This window comes from Vidua macroura, chromosome 9 (genome assembly GCF_024509145.1).
Source record: "Vidua macroura isolate BioBank_ID:100142 chromosome 9, ASM2450914v1, whole genome shotgun sequence".
NCBI lineage: Eukaryota > Metazoa > Chordata > Aves > Passeriformes > Viduidae > Vidua > Vidua macroura.
In genome coordinates this window covers 8,523,683-8,550,679 of record NC_071579.1, presented here as the reverse complement: position 1 = coordinate 8,550,679, position 26,997 = coordinate 8,523,683, and the positions used below count along the sequence as shown (strand labels likewise).

At 45.6% G+C, this 26,997-nt stretch overlaps 1 protein-coding gene and 1 long non-coding RNA gene across 4 annotated transcripts in view; one reads left to right on the top strand and one right to left on the bottom strand.

The window, feature by feature from the left end:
- Positions 1-3,824: 3,824 nt before the first annotated feature.
- LOC128811713 (uncharacterized) lies at positions 3,825-4,794 on the bottom strand. The gene is made up of 2 exons (XR_008438437.1): positions 4,707-4,794; positions 3,825-4,022 (listed from the first exon to the last, which is right to left on the bottom strand). It is a non-coding gene; the product is annotated as an uncharacterized LOC128811713 (long non-coding RNA).
- Positions 4,795-5,335: 541 nt separating this feature from the next.
- Positions 5,336-26,997, top strand: part of C9H1orf21 (chromosome 9 C1orf21 homolog) — a 105,504-nt gene continuing 83,842 nt past the window's right edge. For all 3 annotated transcript variants that reach the window (XM_053984545.1, XM_053984544.1, XM_053984543.1), the window contains exon 1: positions 5,336-5,453. The gene's annotated coding sequence lies outside the window, so the exon portion shown is untranslated. The remainder of the gene's footprint in view (positions 5,454-26,997) is intronic.

The following is a 26,997-nucleotide window of genomic DNA, read 5'->3' as shown; positions in this document are numbered from 1 at the left end:
TACTGTTATAGTCACCTGTTTTTGCTTTATGTTCTTGCAAGCAGTGTTTTTATGGGTCCCTGAAAGACTGATTTACATAAAATTTAACAGTGTTTATCTCTTAATGTAGGAGATACAGCTGAGATATTATCACAACAAGTAAACTGCTGTTGTTATTGGGACAGGTTCTCTTTTTGTCTCTTAAAACACTAACTTAAAACTAGGCTTTAACTTACAATTGTGTATATTCCTGAGGGAGGTGAGGAGTGGGAGTGATTCTGTGCTTTGCAAACATCTGTGCCAGAGAAGAAATCACCAGTGAGCAGTGTCCCTCCCAAAATGAGACGTGCACCTTTCCCCAGGAGGAGGTAGAACAGCTCACACAAGTGTTCTCTGTATAATTTAGTGTCAGAATGAGCTATGTTAAAGCATAAGATGCTTAAAGAGAAAGTTCTGCAAGCCTGACTGGTACTGAGAAACAAACGTGCAGCCTAGAAGAAAATGTTCTTGGCTTTTTTGGTGCTAGCTCAGTAATGAGCAGAACTCAGCCTGTGCTTTGGATCCAATTCTGCACCTTGAAAGCCAGAGGGGCCTTCTGCTGGTGACCTGAACAGGACCACAGCACCCAATCCTCACTTTCCACTCCTTCCCTGGGTTTTCAGACCATATATTGTCTTTTTAGAGAAGTGGCATAGTAAAAGGGGCATGGGTTCTGGTGAACTGGACCTTCAGGCACACAAATAAGAGTCGATCTTGGGAGTTAGATTTGATGATCCTGGTGGGCCCCTTCCATCTCAGGGTATTGCATGACTCTGTGATTCTGTGATCTTCACTGACTTATCTTATTCTAGCACAGGTACATGGCCTGTGATTCCAGTCCCAGCATGAAGCATTCTTCAGGCTCAAACCCCAGTGTACTGGCTTTGGCAGTATCTGTGCTGCATCCAAATGTTCAACAGTTGACAATTAAAGTTCCTGCTTAGCCTTTCCTCTCTCAGCCCTTGCCTGAAATTAACAGACAGTTTTGCTAAATTGTTAATCTGGAATTAGGACCTCAGGATTGCATGCTCTGCCACCGACCTTTTCTTCTTGTTTATACAGCTTCCAAAATGTGGGTGGTTTATTGGAGGGTTTATCTACCTATTTTGTCTTATCTTTCCTAATTGCAAGCTCAGGTATAAACACAATAATTGAATCTGCAGAGTAAATAAACAAGCACTGCACACAGAACTGGGATCAGTAAAGGTTGCCTGAAAATTCCCAGGTGTATCTGTAGCTTTCTCCTACAGCTGGGCTTGCTTTGTGTCCCAGGGTTTTGATGTAGGCCCTGCTGTGTGATGATGAAGTTGTGAAACAGAAAACTCTGGAGAATTATGCAGCGTTAAGTGACGCAGAATAATCTTTGACTCTTTTAAAAATTTCATTCTCCTTTTTGCCCTCTGAACAGGTGCAGTGCTGGCAGGGTGAATGAGAGCAGTTTCTACTTCCAAGGGCATTATTTATTCAGACATAATTATTTATTGGTTAAAATGCATTCTCTTATATGCCCAGGATTTGCAATCCATGTTTTTCTGTATTGCAGATTAACATCCATTTCCATTTTAATAACGACAGTGAATGCAACAAGCAGGGCCAGACTGTGCAAAACAAATGCCTGCTAATTTGTAGTCTTTAAAATATGTAAAGCTAGTCTTTGATGTTAACACACCATTAAAAAGGAGCTGGGAAGTTCACATGTCTGTTCCTGTGTCGCTTGTCGAGCAGCAGAACAGCTCAAAGAGCAGCTTGTTGGTTTGCAGCATCAAACTCACCTCAACAACTTTGGCATCCTGTAAAATCCTGACATCTTAAAATTTTATAGAACATGCAAAATCCGTGGGAGGAAGCTGCATCTGCAGGGCTCATGCCTTTCTGTGCCCTTTATTCTCTCTCCAGCAGCAACAGCAATGTGGTCCACGTGAGCCTGACTGGGCTTCTCCACAGTCCTTGGGGATGGAGCAATAGCCACCTCACCCTGGCAGCCAGAGTCCCTGCACAGTGACCGTACCTTCCAACCCCGGGGACTGTGTTCACAAAAATCTTTGACTATCAACACAGTTAGGAAATAGTTCAATGTTTTGGGACTACAATACTTGAAGGGAAAATGCATTTGTCTTTGTGGGGTTTACTTTAGCCAGGGTCGAGGTGATAACAATTAATAAAAATCCTTAAACTGTTTCTGGCAGCAGCTTGTGCAGCATTTTAGTTTTCCTTCTGAACTCCTGTTAATTGGGAAAAATGTGCAGCAGTTTCAGTTTTTCCTCTATAAGGTGAGCCATGACTGCTCTCATTTTTTCCATTTCTGAAGTGAAGAGCTTCACTGAAGTATCAGGAAATCATCAGTGCCTTTCAGAAAATAAAACAGGGTAACTTAGGCATTTGAAACAGTTTTCAGCTTGAAACATAGACAGTTGTGCTGATAGCAGCTACCTGATCCAAGTAATGGTCTATTTTTCACCCATAACAAGTAGGACACAAGTACAGTATACATACTTTTGGCATAAACAATGAACTGCATTCCCATTTTTAGGGGAAGACAGACAGTCTCATTAGCATTGCTGTATTGATATGACTGAGGGAACATGTGAGGCATGCACACACTGATTACACTGCAGTACTGTGATGAAAGCCAAATCTTTTTTCTCTCATAAATAGGCCAAACTGGTGTTTCTACACCACTGTTTTACCTGCTATCTTCAGAGGCTTTTTCTTTTCTTTTGGCACAGAGGTGGAGCTGCTTTCCAAAGAAGACAACCAGGTACAAGCCATTGACTTTCCATACTCAAATGTATCCTCATCTTTCCTCTTTCCAAGAGTTTTGAGTGCTTATTATTATAAAATAATGATAATTTCATCTTTGCAAATATTTGTCTCTGGTTACTTTCAGTCCATGACTCTCCCAGATCCAAGTCAATTCATTCCAACAGCAGCAGGAGAACCGAAGAAGGAAAGCCAATTTCTGTTCTCATGTACAAAAAAGTCAGGATGAAATTTGTCCTCCTCTTGCTGGAACAACCCCCAGCACTTGGTTTTGATATTAAACCCGTAATTTATTTGTGAGTTAATAAACTAGTATCTGGTTTGAGCATCACTAGGCAGGGACAGAGCACAAGGCCCAGCTGATGTACCAAAATTGTCCTAGATATCAGAAATTGTTTACACTGTTTATCATTTTTCAGCTTCTAAAAATAACTCCCCAATATGCACTGTCTCATCTCAGAAATGAGTAAAACAAACACCAGAAATCAGGGAAATAACTATTTTCTGATTTTAAACATATTGTTGACGACATGAGAGTGGCAGACAAAGACTCCATAAACAAATTTGTGCATAAGGAAATGGATTTTCATGTAATTAATTATTATGAATGTTAACTAGCTGCACACATCATCAGGAAAACATCAGGAAGGTTTGTTTGTGGAGGCTATACAAAATATGTTTGCTTCCTGCTGGTCTTTTATGGGCATTTTTATTGGAAGCACAGTTTACAGAGGCATAGCAATCATATATGTTTCACTGTAAAAGCACTGTTTCTTTGGAAACAGTATCAGGCTCTCTGCAGAAAAACAAAGTTGGCCAAACTTCACAGTTATCAATCTAGAGCTGAAAATATTCCCTTTTCTGGAATGTCTTGATGTTGTTTATGTGCACCTTTCTGGTAGTGATTTCCAGTGCAGTGAAAAATAATTAATTGCTAGAAATCTGAAGGTAGAAATTACTTCAAATGGGATCTTGCCAAGGATTTGGCAAACAAACTGTTATTTATTTCAACATTTTCATCATGGTGAAGGAAAAATGTTCTTCGATGAAAACTTATCTGCCTGGTTTATTGGATGATACTAAAACTGTATGATGAAAAGGATGTAGGCTTGCTGGAGTCTTTCTAGTTCACGTGGTAGCACCTCCTGGCAGGAACAGTCTGAGACAGCTTTTATAACCCAATCTTCAAAGAGGCCTCACCTCCATCTCCAGTTTTTCAGTTGTTTTCATGAAAAACTCTGCCTCTGTGAACAGAAAAACACAGGCTTCCAGGGAAAGTTTGGGTGCATGGTGCCATAGAGCTGATAGGCATTGCATTCCTGGGAAAACAACTTCCATGCTAAGGAAGAGAAGCATTCTGCTGTCCCCCTGCTGAGGGGGCACCAAAGGCACAGGGGGCTGTGTTTGAGATCCACATAAATATCCCAGAGGCAGGTGCCAAGAGGATGGTGCCAGACTCTTTTCAGTGGTGCTCAGTGACAGGACAAGGAGCAATGGACAAAAAGTAAAACACAAGAAGTTTAAAAACATGGAACCATGGAATATCCAAAGTTGGAAGGACCCTCAGGATCATCCAGTCCAGCCTCTGGTCCTGCCCAGTCACCCCAACAATCCCACCCTGTGCATCCCTGGGAGCGTTGTCCAAACCCTCCTGGAGCTCTGGCAGCCTCGGGGCCGTGCCCATTCCCTGGGGAGCCTGGGCAGTGCCAGCACCCTCTGGGGAAGAACCTTTCCCTGAGCTCCAGCCTGACCCTGCCCTAGCACAGCTCCTGCCACTCCCTGGGTCCTGTCCCTGGGCACAGAGAGCAGAGATTGGAGCTGACCCTCCACTTCCATGGGGAAGAACTTTCCATGAAGGGTAGCAGAACCCTGGAACAGCTGCCCAGGGAAGGTGTGGAGCCTCCAACTCTGAAATATGCCAAACCCACCTGTGTCACCTGCTCCGAGTGACACTGCCTTGGTGAGGGGTTGGACTGCATCATCTCCAGAGGTCCCTCCTACCCCCACCGATTCCATGAGATGTGTTCGTGCATTTGTGACCTCACCGGGCGCTTGGTGCCTCCCTGCGCTGTGACACCGCGGATCCGAGTGCGGGATGAGCAGCGCCGGTACCCCAGACCCGTGTGCAGGATGAACACTCCCGGTACTCCCAGACCCGTGTGCAGGATGAACACTCCCGGTACCCCAGACCCGTGTGCGGATGAGCACTCCCGGTACCCCGGGGTCTGTGTGCAGGATGAGCACTCCCGGTACCCCAGACCCGTGTGCGGATGAGCACTCCCGGTACCCCAGACCCGTGTGCAGGATGAACACTCCCGGTACTCCCAGACCCGTGTGCGGATGAGCACGCCCGGTACCCCAGACCCGTGTGCGGATGAGCACTCCCGGTACCCCGGGGTCTGTGTGCAGGATGAGCACTCCCGGTACCCCAGACCCGTGTGCGGAGGAGCACGCCCGGTACTCCCGCACCCCGCGGGGACCCGGCGGGCGGGCGGGCGGCTCCTCCCCGCGGTGACGGCCCGCGCCCGCCCCGCCCCGCCCCGCCCGCTCCCCGAGAGGCCGCTCGGCTCGGCTCCGCTCCGCTCCCTGCCGCCGCACACCGCCCGGGAGCCGCAGCCGCCCGCGCCCGCCGCCCGCTCCGGCCCGGGGGAGCCGCTCCGAGCGCGGCTGCCGAGGTGAGCGCCCGGGGCCGGGGCAGCGCGAGTCAGGGGCCCGGGGGGAGCCCCCCCCATCCTCCGCGGGGCCGCTCCCCCTTCCATTCCCTTATCTCTCGTACGCCGACCCCCCTCGCCGCCGCCTCCGGGCGATGTTTTATTCATGGCCCGGCGGGCTTTGTGCGGGGCGGGCTCGCCGGGAGCGCCGGACCCGCGGCCGCGGCGGGGAAATGGCTGCGGGTGGGCGGCTCGGAGCCCCCCGGCGCTGCCGGGCCGGGGCCGTCGCGCCCGGGGGGGCTCGGCTGCGGCTCCACGGCCGCGGCGGGAGCGAGCCCTGCGAGCCGCTCTCCGGCGGGTTTTGTGTTATAGCCGTGTGTCGATATATCTGTGTCTGTATATTCTACGTTCTTTTTCGATGTTCGGCAGCAGCGTATTGCAGCACCGACCGCTCGTGCGCCGGGCGGCACTTACACCATCACCGAGTTAACTGTAGATGTCAGACTGTGCTTGCTCTGGGTGATGTCAGATTGGTAATAAAGCGCAGAAATGGGAATTCGGTGCGGGCAGAGCTGATGGAGACGGCACAGACCCAGCTGGCGCGGACAGGGCCGGCGGAGCCGCTCTGTTCCCGGTGCAGGGCCTGCTGCGGGGGCAGTGCCCCGGCGCGGGCGGAGCGTGGGGGCACTGCGATAATTAGCAATTACTTGTGGGTAGCTGCGGACTCGGAGGAGCAGATATCTATGCCTGGAGCAGAGATACTTGGCTGGTTTTGCCTTACAAAGGTATTCAGGCGTGTTTTGGTTAGAGAGTCGGCTGATGGCTGTCTTGTCTGCCAGTTGTGCCATAAGGCAACCTCCTCGGGTATCGTCAGTCCGGAGGAGGAATTCTGTTGTGTGCTGTGGAAAGCTGGCTGTGATCAATAGGCAGTGTAATGTTAGCTCCTGATACCGCCTCTTGATTTCTCCCAGGCTGATCATGGACCAGTGAACTAAAGCTGAGGGATGCTGAAACACGTCCCTCACCTTATTCAGTTCCCCATTCGCCTGCCCTTCACTTTCCCTACGCCCTGGTTGGTTGGATTTCAAAGGAAAAATTCTGATTCTGGGCCTGTTAAAGAAATCCGTGTGTTTTGATTTTGCTTGTCTAACTTGCCGTTTAATAATAGCTGTGAGGCTGAACATCCCCGTGCCCAGGGGCTGGGGGTATTTGCCCTTCTGTACAAGCGAAGTTAACCGATACTGCTTGATGCTGTTTAACCTTGTATTATCTTAGGTGTCATATGATGAGGCAGCTTGATTTGTTTAAGGTTTTGTGATGATGCAATGCAATAATAATTATAAATCTTCTCATTGTCTGAAGAATCTTTAAATACTACTCTGTCTTGGGAGGTACTTCATGTGTGTTTATTCCCAAGAGGCATGGGCATGGATGAGCAGATGATATTAATCATCTTCATTTTGGGGTGGGAGCAGTTTGACACAGGTGCTTTAAGTTGTAATTTATGGGTGTGATGTCATGTGCTAGATAAGCTTTCATAGGATCTGCGATGTAAATTACAGCCTTTGTTTATATACGTGCAATTTCGTGTTTTGGAAATCCGCGCTGTATAGTTTGCTTGCGAGCCTGCGCCCGAGCTGTGAGTGAGATCCAGCAGAACGCGCTCCAGTTGCGCAGTGGAGCTCAGGGGTTGAGAACATTTTGCTTTGCCTTGTGCTCGCAGCCCGCTCCAGGTGCGAATGTGCCCCGTGGCATCTGCGTGCCGCGATGTGTGTGGTGGTTGGCTGCGAAAGCAGTGGCCGGGTACTTTGTTTGTGTTCTTCTTTCTCCATGATCTGGTCTGTTCTGTTTTTCAGAAGAAGCGGGGTGCTGAAATGACTGATTTCAACTAATGTGTGCAGGAGAGAGCAGCTTGGTTATTTCAGGCTGCTGTGGTTTGTTATGCAATCAGATTAACAAAGGTTGAAATGATCATTCAGCTTTGGGTAAACACGATCTATAGAACAGTGTGGATTAGGGCAGCTGTTTACATCGGGCAGATCTGCTGCACTTGGCGTGTTGCAAATACTGGATGGAAACACAATGGGTGGACACAGTAATGTACTAAACAAATTTTTAGTAATCTCTTTGGGATTATGATGTATTTACTATCGATTGTCTGTGCTCCAGGAGCTTCTGCAGTGCCTTAGGTGCTGCCTGCACGCATGGGCAAACTTACTTTCGGCTTCATTTAGTTGACAATCCAAGGCCTCGTGGAAAGTCTTTGTGCACAGCTGCTGGTGCCTGGGGTGCTGTGTGGGCTCTGGGCTACTGCAGTCCAGGGCTTGGGGCAAGCAAGATGACCAACGCTCAACTGGAAGCTTCCTGAATTAAACAAAAAACACAATTCCAGCCATGTTTGCTGAAGCCGGCAGCCCCTCAACCGGTCCATTATTAGTTGGCCGTTTCTTGTCGCTGCCGTGGAGGTAGCATTGCTGCAGGAGAGGCTCTCAGGGCTTGTCTCCCTGAATCTGCTCGGTGAGGAGGCGATGACGCGCGGGCAGAGATTGGCGCAGGCATCGCCACCGTGCTGGAGGTGAGAGGAGCTCAGAGGGGAAGGGGCAGGCTGGGATGTGGGCAAGTACCTGGAGTGTGGGGAGGAGAGGGAGGTGTTGGTCAGCATGGACCTCTCCATAGGTGTGTGCAGTGCCTCGCTGGCACCCCCGTCTGCAGCTGCACTGGGCTGGGCTCTACTGCTCTGTGAGGGCATCTCGTTCTGAAAATACAGGATGTGATGGCATCAAGTGTTCGGGGAAAAGGAGGAGTAAGCAACTCCTGCAGTCAGTTTTCCAGAGGCCTTTGTGTTGGAGTGGAGCCTGAGCCTTCCAATCTTCCCCTCATTCACAGAAAGGTAAGGGACCCTCGAGGGTGCTGCTTTTCCATCCTCTAGCAGGGGATGGAACAGTACTACATTTTGAATATATGCTCAAAAATACTCTGGAAAGAGTTTATTATTATTATTGTTACTTATTTCCTTGCTGGCTGTGTTTAATTCTATAGAAGCAGGTATGTAATTGCAAAGGGATTTCACAGGCACTTGCAAATGTCTATCACCGTGCTACTGTCTACTCTGTGTGCTGTATTACATTTGTGATAAATGTACACAAGCACATTTTGGGTACACTGGAATCCAAAGAGGTACTTCAGGGAATAGGTAATATTATTAAGGCTGTGTTGTAGGATGTTCAGAGGAGGCAGTGTGGAATGTGATAGGCAGTCAGTCATGTTAAGACTATTTCTTTTGCTGGTACGAGTATATTTCAACTCTGATTTATTAACAGGTTGGTCTCTTGTCATCTTCAATCTTGTGAATGAAGTAAGAGCAGTTATTCTGTGTCAGACTAGAGGTCTGTCTAGCTTGGTAGCTCTTCTGATGAGACCACTCCCAGGTGCATAGAAAAACTGGAACAGTGAAGTTCTCTTCCTGGTAAACCCTTGTAGCAGTCACCAGTCTAGGAGACCTTTGGGCTGGCAGTTCCAGGGAGGAATTAAACTGTGTTTAACAGCTGCTGATGGATTGTCTTCTCTAAAAAAATGTCTTAATTAGTTTGGAAAAACTTCATTACATTAGTGTTCACAGCCTCCTGTGCTGATGAACGTCTGGTATAATTGTCCAGTCTGAAAAGGATTTTATACTTTCATTTTACAGTTTGCCATTTGAAGTCCTTGTGAGTCTATCTGAATTCTAGAAGAATATATTTCTTTTTAGATTTTCACACAGAAATGAACTATATGTGAGGATGCTAAGTGAACCTAGAAGGTAAATGAAGATAATGGCTTTATATTTGCAGTGAGGTATAATCCCAGCCCTGTTTGCAGTCATGTTTCATGCATAGGTACCATTATGGCTGTCATATTTAGGTGACTGTATGCAAAAAAATCTTCAAATACAAGAAGTGATTTCTGCAGCTGTGCATCCTTGACATAGGACAGGGTGAGTCTTGATTCAGAAACACTCAGATGACAAAAGAGTTGCTGCAAGCCAAGGAGCAACTTCAGCAATGTTGTTGGAAGATTTGCCAAAGTAAATCTTAGCAAGGGATCCGGTGCAACATTTTAGGGCATGCGTAAGAGTGCAGAGAATAGAATTTTAAAGTTCTATTGAAGAGTTTGAAGTTAAGTAATACAGATTCCAGCAAGTGCTGCATGATGCAGAAAAAGTAGTACTCAGTCCCTGAACTGTTCTATAGGTTGGCTTCCACCATGCCATCCTCGACCATTTCAAGAATAGATGGGTGGTAACAAAGTTGTGGTTTAAATTCCACTTTTTCTTTGTGTGGCAGGGAAGCAGAATCTTTTGGCTGTGAATTGACCTACAGTATTTGCTTTTGTGCTGGTGGTTCAAGAATGTGAACCACCAGCAGGAGTTTGTCTGGGTTGCAGGAGCCCTCTGGGTCACAGACTTCTGGATGCTGGTGGTAAAGTTGTGTTTGGCTTATTAAAATAAGCTCTTCAAAGGTTGCTAATTTATTCAGAGTCATACAATCAAAGAGTATCTTGAGCTGGAAGGGACCAGGAAGGATCACTGAGTCCAACCCTCTCCCTGCACAGATGCTCCACCAGTTCTACCCTGTGCATCCCTGGGAGCATTGTCCCATCACTCCTGGAGCTCTGGCAGCCTTGGGGCCGTGCCCATTCCCTGGGAAGCCTGGGCAGTGCCCTTATTGTGGTGGCTTCTGAAATCCTGTTGGTAAAAATGGGTAGAATTTTCATACTTCTAAAGCAAATAGAAACTCTTGATCTTGTCATTTCTACTACTTTTCCACCCTCAAGCCTGTAAACTTATGATTAAAGTGGCTGGGATTTCAGCCTGATGGTTTACGGGTGGGATAATAGTAGAGACTGACCAGACAAACATTTTGTTTTAAAAATAGAGAGGCTTACATAATGATGCTATACACAACAACAGTATATGTATATTGGTAAGCTCTCTGGAGTGGTGTGAATCCAACAGCATCCCTTGCCTGCATGTCTTCTGTTGCTTGCTTCAAAGGAAGGTAATTCTGGAGTGAAGAGATGTCAGTGCTGAGTGATTTAACTGGAGTATTGATCCAGTCCTGAGCAGACTTCAGGCACGGCTCTGGTTAGAAGTTTGGAGAAACGGGTTTTTAAACCATTGTGAGCTCCTAATCTGAGGCCCCATTTTGGAGAATAAAAATAACAATCCAGTGAACATATCTGAAAGCATCAGGATGGCATCAGAGGCTTTCCTCTTGCTATGAAAGCAGCCTCAGTTTCTTCTCCTTCTGTTTCTGTATCTCTAAGAGAAAAGCACAGACTTTTATCTGTCAAGTTTGGAAAAAGATAAAGAGCAAGATCTCTTGAAATATGTATTTAATAGGGAAAATTTCCCAGGATCTATATATACAGGTGGGCATTTTCCCAAAAGTATGTGAGGTGTTGAGGCCATAAAAATGTTGCTGCTAACCAAAATTCTAGCCCTGAATGTATCTATAAATACCATAGCCTCACCCCTTTGGCTCTGTGAAATTATATGTAGCTGGAATAATTTCATACATCAGGACATAAAAGGACCTTGATGAACTTGTGCTTTTATAATAAACAAGGAAAAGTTTATCTAGGTTGCCCAGTTTATTCACACAAAGACAGCTCTTTACTCGGGGAGGTACTTACCTCGTAGACTTTCCTCCTTAGGATTTTTATCTCATCCTGTCCCAAGATTTTATTAATGAAAGCAAAACAACTTTAATGTTTATGCATTTAGACAGACAGAGCTCTGCATTTTGGAGTCATGGCTAATTACATTTGTGGAGCCTGTGCAATTTTGGATATTGGGCAGGGAGATTGTTTTTGCAGGAAGACACAGAGGAAGGAACACGTTGCTCGTATTCCCTTTCTCACAGCAGCATTTTCCATGGCCTGTGCATGTTCATGATGTTGGTGTGCTGTTCCTGGGGAAGCAGGCTTGTTGAGTGTTGGGAGAATTCCTTTTAAAACTGCTGTTCAGTAAAGCTCTGTGTAGCAGACATTTGCACTTCCCCAGTGGAAAACAGTCTGAGGGAAGAATCGACTGGTAAACCAAAACAAATGCTGCCTTTCTAAGGGCTGGTAATGGGCTGTAAGCCCATTTCTGCTTCAACTTTGAGGGATGACTAAGATGTTTCTCTGTTCTGGCAATATGCACTTTGGATCCTGCTGCTTAATTTCATCTACAGGCCTGCTCCCCCCAGCTGCATCTTGAAGGGAGCACAGCTGACGTGCAGTAAATGCATGGACAGGCTGACTGCAGTAAATGCACTGACAGGGTGTGCAGGAGCTGCTCTGTTGTTACCGATGGCTGTGCCCGGCTCCAGGGGTTCTCTGGGCTGGGCTCTTTCAGGCTGTGCTGTGGGCTGCTGAGCATGGCCAGCCATGTGATGCTGAAGGACAGGCTGCTGCTCCTCTCCTCGCAGCGCAGCCGTGCCTGTGCCTCGTATGTGCGTGCAGTAGTTGTGGTCTGGTGGATGCCCAGAGGCTCAGCTTTCCCTTCCGAGTCTTTATTTTTGCAGGAAATCTGAAATAGCAGAGCTGAAGCTGCTGAATAAGCCAGACTGAATCCAGGGGAGCAGATCTGGCTCTCCCCTTCATCTGCCACAGAAATGTGGAGAGGAAAAACTCCTGTGAGTACTTCAGGGAAATGTTTGATTAGTGGGTGAAAGGAAAACCAGACAGGGTTTTCTAATCCCATCTCTATTCTTTTTACCACTCAAAGGTCTAATGGATATAATTGTTTTTTCTTATGATTTATGTTTTTAAATTACTCCCTAGTTTTCAGGTATGGAAGTCTATCAGCTGGGGCTGTTGAAATTAAAATCAGAACCTCATGATGAACAAGCTCCTGAGAGGGAGCTGTATTCTTTCTGCTTTGGCCATGTTGGATAAGGTGTATCTTTGAGATTAAAAAGTCCTGATGCTCATGGGAGGAGGGGAGTGCTTCTTTCTTTTGTCTCCAGCATTGCAGCAGGGATGCTAATTAAGTACCAAACAAATTGGATTTGGGCAAGTTTGCCTTTGCTATGGCAGTGAAAATGTTTTGTTTGGGAGAGCTGCGCAAATTACACCCGCAGGCGTTCACGCAGAGATAAATCAGCCCCTGCCTGCCCCAAATCTTCCTGCTTCAGTCTGCAGAAATATGCCAGAGAAGCTCTGGGGATGGCAGGAGTCAGCGAGCATGTTCTGGAGCAGATTGTGTAGGGGCACAGCCCTGAGCAAAGACGTCACAGCGAGCAGTGACTGTGATGGCAGCACGGAGAGGCTCTGCCGGCGGGACAGCGCCTCGGGGTGCGCAGCTCCAAATGTGGGGCTGCTCTGCTCTTCTTCCCCAACAACAGCGCTCTGAGCTGGCTTTTCCTCTCACTGCCATTCTGTGCTGTTCTCTGAAAAATCAGGCCTTAAAACATGGAATAAGAGACCTCAGGCTTAGTAACAACGTTGAGGAGAATAAGAAACGCTCAGCCTTGTGAAGCTGCGTTTAGTTGTACGTTTATTTGGGGATTTTTTTACAAGCATAATGGAAAATTATGTACTCGACTCTTCTCTTCTCGACTCTTGCCGTGGGATTCAGGGGACCTAATTTCCCTAAGACTATGAAAATCCCAGGCTTTGCCATTTAATTTTTGTTTGCCTTTACACTTCTGTACTAGTCTCTGAGCCTTCTTTCATCCACAGCAAATGCTTGGGTGCTGCAACAGAAATAGTTTGAAAGCCAATGATTTGAGAGAAAAAGGGCTGGAGCTTCTTAGATGTCTGGGGACTGGATGAAGTAGGATTAATCTGGCATTAAGGCAGAAATTTGTGAGAGAAGCTCGGTCAAGTGACTGACTGGAGAGAGGGGGATTCATGAAGTCAGTCACTTCTTCAGCCAAAGGGGGATCAGGCTGATACATTTCTGACAGGGTGTTTTGCCTGGCCTCTCCCACGGACTCTGGGTAGCTGTCACATACTTTCTCTGCAATTGCTTGGCATTCTGAAAGATCATGCCTTAAAAAAAGACTCTCACAGTGAGCAGCTTTCCAGAAGGTCATTGGAAATTTAATGCTACAGTGTAATGAGGTTTGTGAGTTACCTGTAACACAAATAACAGTGCTGACGAGTTGCTTTTCAATTATTAATTCTTGTACAGTAAGCTGTGGCCATTAAGATGGGTTGTCTATGCAAAGTGGTTCCATAAAATGCAAATTATTAGTTTCTATGTGGGTCAGAAAATATTGCATACTTGGTGTAACTCTTGTAGTTAAATAGACTCCTTTGCTAAGCAAATAATTTAAGCACTGGTTACTCTCAGCTTTGTCAAAAACATACATGAGTTCTTGCTGAGTGTAAATAAAAGAGTTTCAGCTTTGAATGATGACTGCAGGATTTGGCTTAAAAGCTATTTTTGGGCCACGGGCACAGCCCAAAGCCGGGGGACGTATGTGGCTCTGCCCCTGGAATGGCGTCAGGATGGAGGATGACTGAGTCACCCCTGCAACTTCCTGCTTGCTCCAGAAAGGTGGTGATTTACTGCAGCTCTGTCAGCGGTGAATCGCTGTCCACCCGCGCTGATTCAGCCGCCCAGCTTAGCTGGGAGTTAGGGCTGTGCCCTGGCTCCCTCCTGGCTCCTTCCCACCCAGCAGCTGCCGCGGTGGAAGCGGCACCATCGCCCTTCCTGCCCCGTGTCCCAGCGCCAGCCCGCCCTGAGCCCTGTCCCCGTGCAAACGTGGCATTGGGGTGCCCTTCTTGCTGAGTCAGGGAAGAACGGCTGGGCAAAGCCTTGGGGCGTTGGGCTCCTGAAGGTGCTGAGGTTGAAGCGAAAGCAAACGTGGCAGAACCAGCGCATAGTGATGGTGCTGCTCGGTGAAGAATTGGTCCAAACCCTTCCAGGCCCTGCCCTGGCTTTCCTTTGTGGGCAGAACAGGTTGGGCAGCAGCACAGGAGTCGGGAGACTACACACAACAAGGGGGAGTTCACTGCAGATGCTCATTAGGTGTACCATGTTGAGGGCTCCTGTTTTTCTGGGGTTTGCAATGCCTTCAGTGCATGAGGACAGATTTTTTAGCTCCTGTTGTGATGAGTAAGGCAAGTAGTTGTTTTACTGCTGCCTTTTCCCTCCTGCCTGCCCTCCAAAAGAAAGCCCAAGGTGCAAACCCCCACGAGTCTAAAGACCTGATTTTGAAATAAACCATTTCAGGTACAGGAATGATCTGGCTGTGATGGAGACTGATGGCAATGCCTCCTCTCTTCTCTTCCACCCTGCTCTCCCAAGAGCTGCTGCTATCCTGGGAAAGCACATGAAGAACTCACTTGCTCGCTCTTGTTGTCACAGCCCTTATCTCTTCAGTGGAGTGTAAATAACTGGGATATTTGTTGTGTTCCTGCATGTTTTATGCCCTAAGCCAAATCCAGAAGAAACAACTCTTTTCTGGGGCATTTTTGCATCATCCTGTGCTTTGAAAAGGCACAAACAGTCTGTTGTTGGCCATAATCGGCGTCAGCTGCTTCCTGAGGTGTCTCTGGCCAAGCAGGAGTCAAGTTTTGATGCAGTCCTGGTCAGAGGCAGAGGTGGGAGGGAAGATCCCAGGTGAATTAACCATGCCATAAGAATAAGGAAATTATCCCCCAAAATCTGTGAGCTTTCCTAGCGTGTGGGGTCAGCTCTGCTTTTGATTGTGACTGAATATCCTCAGGAATAAAAACTTGCAAGTAAGAGTGGAGGCAGCTCTGAAGACTTCTGGATTTCTGTTTCATGGTTGCTACCTGCTGAATGGTGCTGTTTGGTTTGCTGATGGATTCTTTTAATTGGTAAATTGGTGATGCCTCTGCTTTTTTAAGTGTTCAATTTCCCATTCTTCTTTTCCTTGTCTATGATTTTCCATTCCCTACCTGCTGCCATCTCCCCTGCCATGGTCATGAACATGCCTGAATTTTTGTGTTGAAATGGTTTTATTGCTTTCAAAATACTATGTGTGACTTGGTGTAAAAATGAAAGTAGCTTCAGTGCCAGTGATATCAAACTCTGTGAGCTAGCATCTATATCCATAAGGTTTTTTCCAAGTGCAGACTGAGATGTGGTGCTGACCATGGGAATGCTGACCAATGTTGAGGGAGAAGGGCCCCAGCACTGGAGGAGTGCAGGGACCTTTCTGTATCATCAGACTGCAGGACTGGTTTGGGGCCTCGATTTAAATGTCAAAGGTGTGATGGAAAGCAGAAGATGAGAGTGACTTTGGCCCTTAAGGCAGAGTATGCCTGTTGGTGGTAGGGGTTGGAAGCTGTCTCCAATCTCCTGTTCCTCATCCCTATCTGGTCATTAGCCACCAGGTTGAGTAGGTTGAAGGATTCAGGGTGCTCTAGGACTAAGTTTAAAACTGATGGAAATTACAGTGGACTCAGGGAAAGCATCTTTAGGCCTTCAGTTGTTTGTACTTACCTGGACATGTAGGAGTGCTGTGTGCATCTGTCTTCGGCAGTTCCCCTGGTTTCTCTCCTGTTTGCTGCTTTGTTTTAGGGAATACTGGGGAAAAAAGAGAACAAGCATGCACTGGTAAAACAGCTTCAAAGCCTGTGATAAGGAGGAGAAAATGTATGTGCTTCCAGATATTGCTGGAATAGGAGAAAAAGGACATGGGGTAGAGAATGGTGCACTGGGATGGGAGCTGGAGGACCACAGCTCTTTTTCCCAGAGGGCTGTGGAGCTGCTGTGGTGAGAGTTGCCCAGCCAGGCTCTCTGCAGCCAAAACAGTGTCTTTGTGGTAAGACTCTGAGCTTGTTATGTGCTTTGCTATCAAAAAGATAAAAACTGGTTCTTTTTCTTGATTTTCAAGTATTTTTGTTTGTTTGTTTCTTTAAGCCAGAGTGAAATCTGGATTATTTTTCAAAATTGTTTGATCAACTTGAACTTCAGTATCTTAATTTTGTTCTCATAATAGATTTGCTTGTCAAATGCTATTTTTAAGTTCAGAATTACAGCAGAGAGTGTTTCCTCTTGCTGTCTATGACAAGTACTACTGCTCAGAGTGCAGTCCTGGGGCTGGGGTGTGCGTCCTTATTTCCTGATGTTTTTTGAAGCTTCACCTGCCTCCGCAGGGCGAAGGCAGTGCTGATGGACTGCGGGGTTGCATTGCTAATAACTGTAAACAATAATTCTGACTCACTGGTCATGGAAGACAGAAGTACAGTCATATATTGTGGCTATGTTAATTTGTTTACAAATAGGAAAATTTGTATAGAGGAGGTTTAGCACATGTCTTTCTGGTTGCCCTCTTTAGAAGGTGTATGGCTCCCCTGCACATCTGGTGTTTGGTTGTCCCCCAACTTCAGCTCCCACCACCTTTCTGCAGTCCCTACCTACCTCATACAGACTGGAGTCTTTAAGTACCTTGGGCTTAGCATGCGTTAAAAATTAACTTCTAGGAAGAAGTTCAGAGTAATGGTTGGCCACCATGATGCCCAGCAAAGGAGATTTTATAGATGTTCACAGCATGGCCTGGGTTGGAAGGCACCTTGGAGATTTTATCATTCCAACCCCTGGAATAGCAGGGACACCTTCCACTAGACCAGATTGATCCAGGCCTCATCCAGCCTGGCCTTGGGTATTTCATTTTGGCTGACTTTTCATTTTGGGGTAAAGGCAGAGCCTGAGCATGTTGTGTTTGGGTTGTCACCATCTAGAGCTGGTGTCAGTAACCAGAAAAATGACATGGGGAGTGGGAGTATAATGTTCATAAATGTAATGAACAAGGAGGCGGCAAGGTGGAGCGCTGACAGGGAATGTGAAGAGCTAAACAGCTGATGGCATGAGGCTGGAAACGTGAGCAGGAGAAACTGAGGCACGGCCTAGCAAAACCAGAAAGAGGCACTTGGTGTTGGAAAGGAAATTGTGTAAGGGCACACGTGTGCTTTGCATTGCTGTCTCAAGTTGTGTGGTCAGGGGCAGAAATGATCAAATGCTTCTTTCTCCCATCCTTCATGTGGTGTGTGTTACAAATAAAAACTTTCTGAATGAGTGCTCAGGGCCAGAGCTGATTTCTCTAGGCTGCCATGGCTTTGTGTCGCTTTTCTTCATTGTGCACCCTTCTCTTCTAATGGGGGACATAGAGTTGGGCTGGACCCAGACAGAAAATTTGTCACTCGAATCATGCTGAACAGCACCACTAGGTAAGGGCAAGGCAAAAGAGGAAGGATTCAGTCAGGGTTTTTCTTCAATTCTGAAATACTAAAGATCAGCCAAAAAGCTTGTAAATATTCCAGTTGTGAACTGCAGTGATTCTGCTTGATGTGCTTTACTGATCTTCCTGTCATCTCTTCCATAGGGAAATGTTAATATTCCACTTAGGAGCAGTATTTCTTTTGATCTCTGGCTGCACCCCTTGTTTGTTCCCTAAACCTTCTCTCTTTCTACCACAAACCACTTAGATAACTGGTGTTACAGCAAAATAATCACCACTTAGTGTTAGTTCCCTGATTCTCAGTGGGGCTGGTTTGTATTCTGGGATTTGACTGCAAGACAGACAAGTAGATAAGTAAGTAAAAGGCAAAGCAACAGCAACGAGGAAAAAAAAGAAATTGTATTTAATTAAAATCCATTTTACTGTGGTACCTTAACTGTAGCTAATCAGTGTGTGTTTTGGGGGGAGAAGTGAGGGTACAGGTGAAATTTAATGGATGAGCCTTCACTTGTTAAGCTTGGGATGGGGTTTGATGGAAGAAATGAGTCTCATTGTGGCATGGACACACTGCTGGGAAGGAGGGAGCACTAGTGCTGGCTGTGGGAATAATACAGTTGATGTGATTCCAGTAGCTTTGACTGGTTAAAGGCCCTGCTCTGTAGATGGAGGCTTGTTGGTATTTCTGTTTTATGTCCCCACCCATGCTGTGTGGTGTTGCAGTGACCTGCAAAAGTCAGAGCAGCACCAATTTCCATGCAGTTTCATGTTGCCACTTGTGCTGGCACACGGGATGTTTGACAGGAGAGGTCCTGGCAGGACACCAAAGAGCAAGAGCTGGCTTGTCAGCAGAGGTAGTGGAGGGAAGGCACTGGTGCAGCAGGGCCTCCTGTCCAGGATAAAGAGCTCCAGTGCTGGTTTTGGGCAGGGAACCTCATGTGTGTGGTGTCTGCAAAGTCTTAGGCAACATAAAGTTGTTCCATGGGGGTCTTCTTTACTGGCTTAAAATTTTAAGGTGTTTCTAAAAAACTCCTAAGAAATTCCTTGGCTAATTTTGCTTCCAAGTCAAAAAGCTGTTCTTAAGGAGCTTCCTCTCTCCAGCACTGGCACCATTTCCCATTTCCTCTTCTTAAATTTCCCCTCACCACATTACCAGTTGTGTTATGTTGGTGCAGGGAAGCCCCAGATGAGATCAGGTGTTGTTCTGGGAAGTGCAGTCATGCCTTTCAGCAAGGAGTTTGGTTTTCCAAAGCTCACAAGGTGGGGAAGAGGGAAGGAAGGAGGAAATGGACAGGAGAGCCCGACAGCCTTGATGGTCAGTCCATGTTGACTTGCTGTGTTGCACTTCCTACAACTTTAGTTACTCTTTGAAGGAGAAAAGAGTTGGGGTAGGAGGGAGAGTTACCACGTGATGGTTTCTGTATTCCTACACCATTCCACATGTATCTGCTTTTGGTTTCTCTTGGGTGCAGGATGAAATGGACTTCATAGACTGCATGTTGTTGGGAATAACTGCATTGTCAATTCACCTTTAAAGTCTTGGGTGAGCTTGTGGGGTCTGTGTAGGATGACTGGGGGGATTGGGGGATTCCACTGAAGGCTTCCTAAAGAAGGAATTGCTGCTTTCTTTGTTTCTGTACATCCCCAGCTGAGCTTTTGGGATAGCAACCATTTGGGAAAGCAGAGGAATATAATGAAAGCTTGCCATCAAATTTGAAAATGAAAAAGGCCTATTTCTTCCATGGATAGAAGAGCAGAGGGATGGAAAGGTGGAAGTTTCTTTTGCCTCTGCTGTGCTACTTGTCCTTTGCTTTCCTGTCTGTGAGATGCTGTAAAAATGCCAGCCACCTCTGCTCAGCACAGAGGAATGAAGATGTAAAGTGCTTTCCCCATTCACAAAAAGGACAACTGTTCTGTTGGCTTTGGAGCGTGGGGGAGGGGGTGGGTTGCCTGTCTTTAATTTCTTTTACATTGTTTTCTCATCTTCCTCTCCGATGAGTGAGGAAGGAAGTGCTGGTATTCCTGCAGTCTCTGAGGAATGATGGATTATCATCTGTTAAGGGACTGACAGTCTAATCAAAGTGGAGCACACTGTGAGTTCACTTGTTCCTTGAGTGCTGTTACTCAGTGTCTGTGGAGTACGAATGTTTGCTTGTGACAAAACTCACTTTCATGTTTATGGACTTAATGATTTGTTTTGGTAAAACTCCCTTAATTTAGTCTCTTTGAAGCCAGTAGAAAAATTAATTTACTTTCAGAGTTGGTCACTTTTTTTAAGATTGCATTTTTCCTCATGTCTTCTGCCTACTCAACTATGCACAGCCAATCAGAATGTTTTTAGTCCTACTATAATTTGTATGGTAAATAAGCAGTTTATTCTATTCTCCATCAGATTCCAGTATAAAATGACTGAAGTGATTGGGCAGTGACTCTTAAGAACAAAGGGTTTTCCATGTCCAGTCTCATGAAGTGCCTCTGTGCAGATGTGGGAGCAGGGATGGCAGGAATGCACCTGTTCCTCCAAAGGAACTCTAATAAAAGGTGCAAGTGTCCGTAACTGAAGGTATATTTGTAACATTGATAATAATAATCTCTACTGTAGCTTTTAAGTACAATTTTAGAGTCATTAAAGTTTAAAAAGATCTCTAAGATCGAGTCCTGCTGTTCCCCCAGCACTCCCAAGCCCACCGCTAACCCGTGTCTTGTGAATGCCCCCAAGGATGGTGACTCCATCCCTGCCCTGGGCAGCCTGTTCCAGTGCCTGACTGCCCTTTGAATGAAGGAATTTTCCCTGATATTCAATCCAGTATTCCCAATCTAAACCTTCCCTGGCACAGCTTGAGGCCGTTCCCTCTTGTCCCATCCCTGCTCCCTGGGAGCAGAGCCCAGCTGCACCCTCCTGTCAGGGAGCTGTGCAGAGCCACAAGGTAATAGGGATAAATAAGTAGCAGAACACATGCAGAGACAATAGGGCAGATTGCAGCATAGGACAGCTGTCCAGGTAAGCACCCAGTGTCCCCTGATGACCCTGAGATTAGCGTTGTGACAGACAGGGACATTATCTGTGATTGTGGGTTGGGTACCTTTTTTGTGTTCTGAGTTAATTAGCGATTTGTGTGCAGATTGAGTTGGGTGGCAGTAATTACTGGGGTGCCTGTGCCCAAGGAGAGTGTACAGGTCTGTCAGGATTTCGGGAGGGTGGGTGGATGTGCAGACAGACCATGGCAGCAGCAAGGCTCTGGTGTAGCTTTTCTGCTGATTGCTTGGCAGCAAAACCTCACTTAGCCCTACCTTTCACTCTCCTCCCATTTTGCACATGTTAATTGGCTTTAGCCAAAGATGTTCCTGCTGAACTTGTTACAAGTGGAAGCCAATCTAGAGCACGTTGTAGCATTGTGCATATTCAGGCAGTAGCAAATGTGCTGGAGCTTTTTCAGGAGGTGTGGAAATCTGTCCTGGCTGTGGGTTTGGTGTCAGCAGTCACCCTGCTCCTGGTGGCTTTCCATTCTCCTTCGTCAGCTTTGTGAGGAAGCAGACTTGAAGCAGGAGGAGAAGGTAAGTGGAGACTGAAATGAATACTAAGCATTTCTAGATTAATTTCACTGACAAAATCTGCTGCTTGATTTCTGTGGGAGGAGCATTTGCCAGAACCTTGCCAAATTATCCCAGAAAGGAGCTAGAGAATGTTAAGCAGAAACCCCACAGCATTTCACAGGAGTTTATTCTGTTGTTTCAGTAGTGACTCATCTCCAGAATGATCCATGCTCTTCGCAATGTATATGTGGGGGGAAAAACCACTGACAAAGGTCTCAGAGCCATCTCAGAGCTATACAAAATGCAGTGTCCTGTTCAATTATTACTTAAAGCATCTGAGTGTCTCAAGTCCTTAGGCAATTTTGAGAGTTATCCTGGCAAAAGATGTTTGCAGTCAAACCTGGTTCGCTTTTTGTTAAACGTCCTGAATTTTTGTAAGAGTGTGGAATGAGACAGAAGTGGTAAGTATAGACAGAGGAAAACGTGTTAGGCATGATTCTCTGAGTGGACAGAATTGTCGTTTTTAAAACCTCAGGGATTGTTAGAACATCACTTTTTCTTTTCTGTCCATAACATTTTTGGCTAAATGACCTGAAAATTAAGGCTCAGCATTCCAGTGTGTTTGTTAAATGCTTTGCTTCCTGAGGTTGCTGTTCAGAAAGCTGAGGGCTCTCGTCTCGATTTTTCATCCTGCCCCGACTCAGCATCCTCAAAAGGCAGCAGTGAGTGCAAAAACAGGAAAGGGGAATGATAAAGTGTGGGAATGAAGGGAATGCTGAATTAGCAATGCCAGGAGGAAACAGCTCTAACGACAGCCATGCTGCTGGTGAAAAATAAATGGAGGTGAACTGACTTACAATACTTCTGAAAATGGAGTTCTCTTTCTTGTCACATTTTTCTGTGACTTCTTCTAACAATTTTTAATGCAATAAAGTAGAGAGCACACCCGTTGTAGTGACTGGATGCTGGCATTAGTGTTTTAGCAAACACCTACACAGCATATATATGGACTAAATTATCTAAAGGGCTTGTTAGCATATCATCTGCATGCAGAAGAAAGTGATGGTGGTGATGCATGCTGCTTAGAAATCTTGTGAAGGATTCTAGCTCCTTCTTGCTTTCCTTTTTCCTTTCATTGTTTTCTCCACAACAAAAATGTCCACAGCATTTGAGGAGGACTTTTTCTCTCTGTCATAATTTTCTGTTGTTGTTTTGAAGGCTTTGAGACATTTTTGAGACATTTTATTGTAGGGAAATTTTGTAAGGTATACAGCCAGTGCTTTTGTGAAGTTCATAGAGCACATGAAATAGTGGAGAGCAAAACCATCTGCCAGTGACAGTATTTGATCTACAGAACAAGCTATTTCTGAGGGAAGTTGAGTAATGCTTGACTTGACGTTGTTTTGTTTTGCTTTGGTTTCTTGGCTTCCAAATCAGTGTTGAAAAATACCTGCCAGCTGTAATTATTTTACTGGAAGTTTAATGCAAGGTCTAATTTTACTGGAAGCCTGGAGGAGAGGAGGAGACAGAGCTGGAGAATGGCATCTGATGTGGAGCAATGGTGATGCCGGGCATATTTAAGATAAGTGAACTTGCTGTTAATAAAATAAACACACAATGCTGCTTCTGGCCCACTGTGGGCCATGGAAGTACTTGTGGCAAGCTGGTCACTTCACTACTGGGCCAAAAGGCTTTGCTGGTAGTTTTGGTTTTCTTTCATCAGACTCTCTTGGCATATGTGTAACTTTGAGCCCTCAAGCTTGCTGTGATCGAAGTATGTGTATGTTTGAAATGCTTTGGCTGAAAAGAAAATCAGTACTATTCTGATAAGGAGATGGGAAGTATTAAATAGCTTAAAATACTAATTTTTTCTCATGGGATTCAAGTTTTCTGTTAAAAACTCACCATTGTGCTGGTATTTCTCCATCAGGGAATCTTTGAAGCAATTTCAGCATTTTGAGATGGGTCTGCTAAAACCTTCCTTGTCCAGCTTTTCTTTTAAGAAGGACGGAAAGTAAAGAGAAGAGGAAAAAAAGTGAATTTTCAGAGGGAATCAAGATAAAGAGCAGGCTGTCTGGGGAGGATCCAATTTCTTCCACATTATGTGATGCTCCATGGTAGAGATTCCCAGATGTGCAGGCACTGATGTGTAGCTGTGGTGAGACAGGTGAGTTACACCTGATGGCTTTGCATCGAGCAGAAACCCCGACATTTGTCTTTGGTCCCAAAAGGAATGATTTGAGAGGGAACATCTGTTGCTTTTAGAACTTAAGGCTTTTTGATATGATCCTGGTCATCCCTCTGGAGTTCTCTTCCCTGTGTTCAGGGTGAGCTGCATTCATCTTGTGGGTCACTTATTTGTTTGTTTGTGTATTGAGTGAAAGACCAAACCCCCTTTTCAGACCCCCCCCAAATCTTTCATTTAACTTAGCAGGTTATGTGTACCACTGACTTCTGGTTTTGCTGCCCATCACAAGAGTGTGTGAGGAGTTTTAACTGCAGGACTGATGCATTTCTGAAATTGGAGAGCTAATAAAGGATTGGTGGTTCAGATGTGCTTTGTGAGAAGCTTTTTCAGAGCACAAGGGTTGTGGCAGGAGCAGTTTAATAATTTAGGCCAAGTGTTTGGGAAGAAAGCAATGGGAAAATATTTTCATATTGTTCTCAAAGGGAAATAGAATCCATCCTGTGAGCATTGGGCAGGACAGTGACAGTGCTGGGCACAATGCAGTTTTGTAGCTCACTGTGAAAATGAAGAAGGATGAAGGGAAAGGGGACTTTTCTCCCTCACCCACTTTTTCTTCAGGAAAAAAACCCAGATCCAGAGGTTTTCTCAATTCACTCATTGAGATTAAACTTGTAAAGGTGTTTATAAACCACAGGGTTTATGTGATTTGTCTGGTTAAGCAAATCAGCAGAATCTGCTTAGGCAAGGAGCCAGGGAGGGTATTGCTGCCTTTCTTTTAAATTTCAGGTAGAACCTTAAAATTAGAGGTTGCTACAAGTCCCTCCAGCGTGTTGCATATAATTTGATATTTACACACTGAAAGCCTGTCTAGACTCTTCCCAGTTGTGTTTGTTATGTACAGCGTCAATCACTGTGTGTCTCTCCTTGTCAGTTTGTGTATATGAGATTCATCCTGCTCTACCTTCATCTCCTTTTTCCCCAGAAAACTCCCCCCAAAAGGCTTACTCCTCTTTTCCCATAAAACTGCTCCTGTCAGGAGCCCAGCAGTGTCCTGAGCATTGGTTCAGTCTATGAGCATGGCATGTTTTAGCTGATGCTCCAGGCTGGCTGCAGACACCTCAGCTGACTGGGTCTGCTTCTCAAAACAATCTGGCCTGGTTGAGCAGATGTTTGGGGAATGGGAGAAGAATCAGAAAAGGTAAAACCTGTGGGTTGAGATAAGAACGGTTTAATGCTTGAATTAAGCAATAATGATATTATTAGTATTGTTGTTATTATAATGAGAAGGGAGACCCCTAAAGAAGGGAGTACAATCCAGACAGATGAGTGATCACAGTGCAGTCCCTCACCACCCACCCCCTGATGCCCAGCCTGTCCCTCAGCAGCCTTCAGCCCCTCCTGGCCAACTGCCCCAGTTCCCAGCTGGGCATGGCATCCCGTGGTGTGGCACGGCCTCTGCCCAGGGGGATCGGCTGTCCTGGCCCTGCTCCATCCCAGCTTTGCTGCAGCTCCTCACTGGCACAGCCTGGCACACTGCAGAGTCCTTGACTTGGGGGGAGCTCTGCTCAGCAGCAGCTGAAGCATCAACATTATTCCCAGGCTGAATCCAAACCTCAGCACTGTACCAGCTACTGGGGAGAAGATTAACTCTCTCCCAGCCCAAACCAGGACACCATCTTTTAAGCTGAAGGTGATTCATTGTGTTCACAGGCTAAGGGCTGATCTATTTTAATCTGGAACCCACTGCAATTATGTTTGGATGTCTCTTTGCACCTTTGCAATATGGGAATTGTGGTACCCTCCATCTTCTGTGTGGTACCCACCATATTCTGAAAACTCAGCCTGGTGGCTGGAATGAGCAGCATTTTATAGGGCTGGATGATAGTAGTTATAGTGTTTATTGTTAAACCCAGTTTGAGTTTTTGTGTATCTAGAAGTAAAATTAGTTTGAGTAGGAATTGCAGATTGTCTTTTGTGTGACCTTGTGCTAGTTCTGTTTTATGCTTTAATCACAGACTTTTTGGGGGAACTTGCTCCATGTTTACAGTGTCCAGCACAGAGGGATTCTTTCTCCTGCTGCTCCTATGTACTACAGAAGTTGCAGTAATAATAAAATTATTATTATCTCCTCCACAAACTGCTTTAAATTGTTCAACTCCTCCTTTCTTATCTGCAGCTCTGTGAATTGTGCCTAGAATTGTTCTGAGCTTGTCACAGCTCCTTCCTGCCTGTTTGGTAACAAGGGACACACTTTACTTACATAGTGGTAAACCCTTTATGTTAAACAGGAGCAGAAGCTGTTTGCTGTGTTCTGAGGAATTCAAGAAATCTTGAACTACAAACAGTTTTTCCTGTTTCTTTTCTAAGTGCTGAAATATTTACTTCTTGTCTTAATCTTGCAGAGACATCCTTCACAGAACATGTGTTTAAAAAGAAGCAAATCTGAAATTTGTAGACAAGAGATTAGAAAGTCAAATCCCAGTTTGGAAGGTAGCTATATTTATTCTCTGTGTTCGCACTTGTTTACAGTAGATGCAGCATTTGGTTTTGTTTTGGCTTTTTCCTATCCCTTGCTGCTTCTGCAAGTATTTTGCATATTTAATTAACAGTTTCACATTTGAATTACTCCCCACCAAATTTTTGCTTCCTGTTATTGGTCTCTTCTCTTCTGCTGTCATGTGAAACACTTCCTTTCAAGTACAAGAATCAAGGGAAGGCTGGAGCTCCTGTTTGTGCTGAGGTGTGTGGATGCAGCCTTGAGAGCATTAGAGGGCAGAAGAAGTGCACAGAGTTCCTTGTGAATAACTGTGAGTGTGAATAACTGTGTGAGTGTTGGTCCTCCTGGTGCTGTGGATGGAGCATCTTGTCCTGCACATCTGCAGAGAGCCTTGGCAAAGAGCTCCTCCTGTTTTGGGTCTCACTGACCTGTCTGGCAGAGCTTCTTGTCTGTAGGATTGAGATGAAATCCCTTATTGCCAGTGCATTCTTGTTGTACAATCTACAAGAATTTGGGGTTTGTGAGTGGCTGAAAACGAAACCTGATACTGAGAACTACATCAGTTTATTTTCTCATTTAATGGAATTGTCTTCCTTCCTTTATGTATAAAGAAAACACATGCACATGGAAGGGGAAGATTTCATTGGCTTTTTGGGGCTGGAATCCTACCAAAGCAGTGATAATTTCCTTTATTGACTTTTTTTCAATTGATTGGAAACAACATCATTTTTTTTTTGTCCCCTATGTTCGTATTGTGCTCTGTGAACGTTACATGACCTTTTTCTTCCTGACCCATGGTACAGCAGATAGATATCTCTGTTGCTGGATGTCTTCCCTGGTCTGTCCTGCCTTGCTCTGTCCCAGCCTTGGTGCAGTTTTCCTGGTCCTTGGTGTCTTTAGGGGTCCTGGTTCCAGCTGTGCACTACAGGTAGCTTGTGGTAACTGTTGCTGTTTATACCAGGGTCAGGATGCTTGGAGCATGAATCCATGTTCCCAGCTATTCTGGTATTAAGACTTCCCAGTGCCGAGTGAGAAATGTGTCATTGTGACCTGGATCTCTGCATCTTCACCTGGAGTCACAGCTCATGAAACTGAACTCATTTGGTTAAAAAAAAAAAAAAAAAAAAAAAAAAAAAAAATATATATATATATATATATATATATATA